Source organism: Marmota monax, unplaced genomic scaffold, assembly GCF_021218885.2.
Source record: "Marmota monax isolate L192 unplaced genomic scaffold, Marmota_monax_Labrador192_F-V1.1 WCK01_AAM20220418_F8-fsc00053, whole genome shotgun sequence".
In the NCBI taxonomy this organism is placed as follows: domain Eukaryota; kingdom Metazoa; phylum Chordata; class Mammalia; order Rodentia; family Sciuridae; genus Marmota; species Marmota monax.
Window position 1 is genome coordinate 6526661 of NW_026693153.1, and position 2603 is coordinate 6529263.

Consider the following 2603-nt stretch of genomic DNA (forward strand, 5'->3'; position numbering starts at 1 on the left):
GAATTACAGAGGGAGAAGATGACTTCTCAGTTATTTGGAGCATCAGTAGAGGAACAAGATACTTAGGAAATAACAGATATTTTTTTGTTCCCGTTACCTAAACATTGTAATCAAAGGGAACCTGGAGTCAATGTAGCCAACATCAGGAGCAAACAAAAGGAGTTGAAATGAGGTGATTAACCTCATTTCAGGAATACCATACCTTGTCTTTCTGGATGCCTACATTTTGCCTAAAAGTTTGTGTGTGTATCTTGTTTTTCCAACTGTGTTGCAAACTTCTTGAATAGTGCTATATGTTAGGTTTATGTCCCAATAGCACAATGCTGAACATGCCACATATACTAGGTAAATTCTTGCTTAATAGAAACAGACTACTGATTGTCTCTGTCACCTACTGGACTTCTTAATCTTTTCAGCATTAAAAACAAATAGTATTGACGACAGTCTTGATGTAAAGTGGAATGATGACTCCCATCCACTGTGGGTCTTCTCTTGCCTTGTAAATTTCTGGGCATACTACTGCTCAGACATGCTATGATTGGCTTGATAGAGTCAGGAGAATGGGTAAGAAGGTGAGAACTGATGAGAGCATCAAAACTCACTAAAGGGCATCACCCAGCAGCACTTCCATTTGTATAAAAAACAACTGGAGGATAGAGTGTACAAAGGTTGCATGCAATGTAAATCTAAATTTAATAGCTGAGACTTAGCATGGAGTCCTTTAACATTTGGATTCATTTAATATTTCAGCCTTTTTCTTAGAAAAAAATAAGTTGTTCTGGGAACTCATATTTTCATGGAAGTTCCACCAAAATCTACATGCATCTTTTGTAAAAATTATAAATTTTACATTATTGCAACAATGGAACAATACAGTAGTCTTGTCAGACTTATGAAAAATAGTTGCCTATAAATTGTGCCAGCTTGCTATTTAATGTTACCACTAAAGAATAGAGAGGAAATAGGACAGTAGGTTAACTGTGGTTGACAACAATTAATTGAATATTTGGAGATAGATGGCAGAGAGGTTTTGAATGTTTCAACACAAATACACAATATATGTCTGAAATTATGGCTATGCCAATTACTATGACCTGATCATTACACATTGAATATGTATACCAATTCACACTGTTGTCTGATAAAAATGTACAATTACTATATTTCAATTAAAATGGATTTTTTAAAAGAAATAAACCAGCAGAGAGGGAAAAGTTTCCTTAAAACCAAAAGAATTCAACTAATAGAGTAAAATATGAGTTCCTACATATTGAGTTCAGTGAGTTCAGAACTCTTGTAGTGAAAACTTCAATATTAACAAGATAATTTGGAATTACTTCATCTACCACTTCTTTGGTAGGTTGTATAAAGTCAGGATTAGCAAATTTTGGATGAAAAAAATACTTCAGGTCCCAAGGACATCTTATAACCAACGTCAATGGAAAATTCTTTCTTTGAGATTGTCTTGATCCCAGTATACTGTTTAATCCACTTGGCCCATCTGTATCATACTTGTTAAATTCTTTTACTAAATCAGGGCAGACATAACTATAGCACTCCTTTACTGTCATAGATGTTTCCAGGGATTGCGGTGGAGGAATTCCTACTCCTCAGCCTCTGAGCAGCTGCTGAATGAAATATGTGATAGCTCACCCTGTGATTGGAACGTGCTTACCAGTTGCCAACCACATATCCTTCAGTCATAGATGGACAGAAATGATGCCATCCTTACTCCCTATTCCCATACTGGTCAGTGGCTGTTTTCCTACTTTGATACTTTGTTCTTGCCTTTGCAGAATCCCATCTGCCAGATTATGTACAAGTTGAAATATGGAAAGACTCAAACAATATTTCAGTAGCATATTCTGTTTTCTTGATCATTTAGTGGAGGTTTAGTCAAAAGCAAGTAATGACTTGTAGGTTCTGCTATAAGTATTTATGGATCACTGCTCCATAAACCTTTCCATTGACAGTCTTCAATCCAACCGTGATGGATTGGCCACTTTGTGGTAAATGTGGCTTTTCCTATTAATGCCCAATGAAGAAGTCTAGGACACCAGCTCTTTTTACTGCCCTGTTTTGAACTTGCTTGACCAATTTTGCTAATTCTTCAGTAGCATAAAAGAGTAATAAAGGGATTGACATGGAGTTTAATAAACCATGGTCTGTATTTGTAGCATGTTCCAGTTTTGTATACCTGGTACCACAATCTGCCACATGAGCTGGTAGCTGTCCCGTCATCTTCCTTCTTTCCTGCTCCTGCTCATATGCTGGCTGTTTTGTGCTGCTTTGTTTCTGAGGTTGATGGTAGCAGATAGGGACTATCTAACCCTCCTTGGCTGGGTTGCCCTTCCTACACCTTCTTCTTACGCAGCCTTTTCCTAAGAAGCTGATGGACCATTGGTGCTCATGTGCGCCAGGCCAGGCTCAGTATTCTGCTTAGTTCTTTTGAATGGAAGGTTTAGGGGCAGCAGACTAACACTTTGATAGACTATTATTTGGTTTCTAGGTTATTGTTTGCCTATTGTTGTAAACCTGTTGTTTTTCAGGCTATTTTTTGCTCACTGATTATTTTTAAATCCTAAAAAGCCTAGTCTAGACAA

General features: G+C 37.2%; 1 pseudogene; it reads right to left on the reverse strand.

The window, feature by feature from the left end:
- Positions 1 to 1220: 1220 nt before the first annotated feature.
- On the reverse strand, positions 1221 to 2241 carry LOC124100021 (actin-related protein 3-like; annotated as a pseudogene).
- Positions 2242 to 2603: the final 362 nt, after the last annotated feature.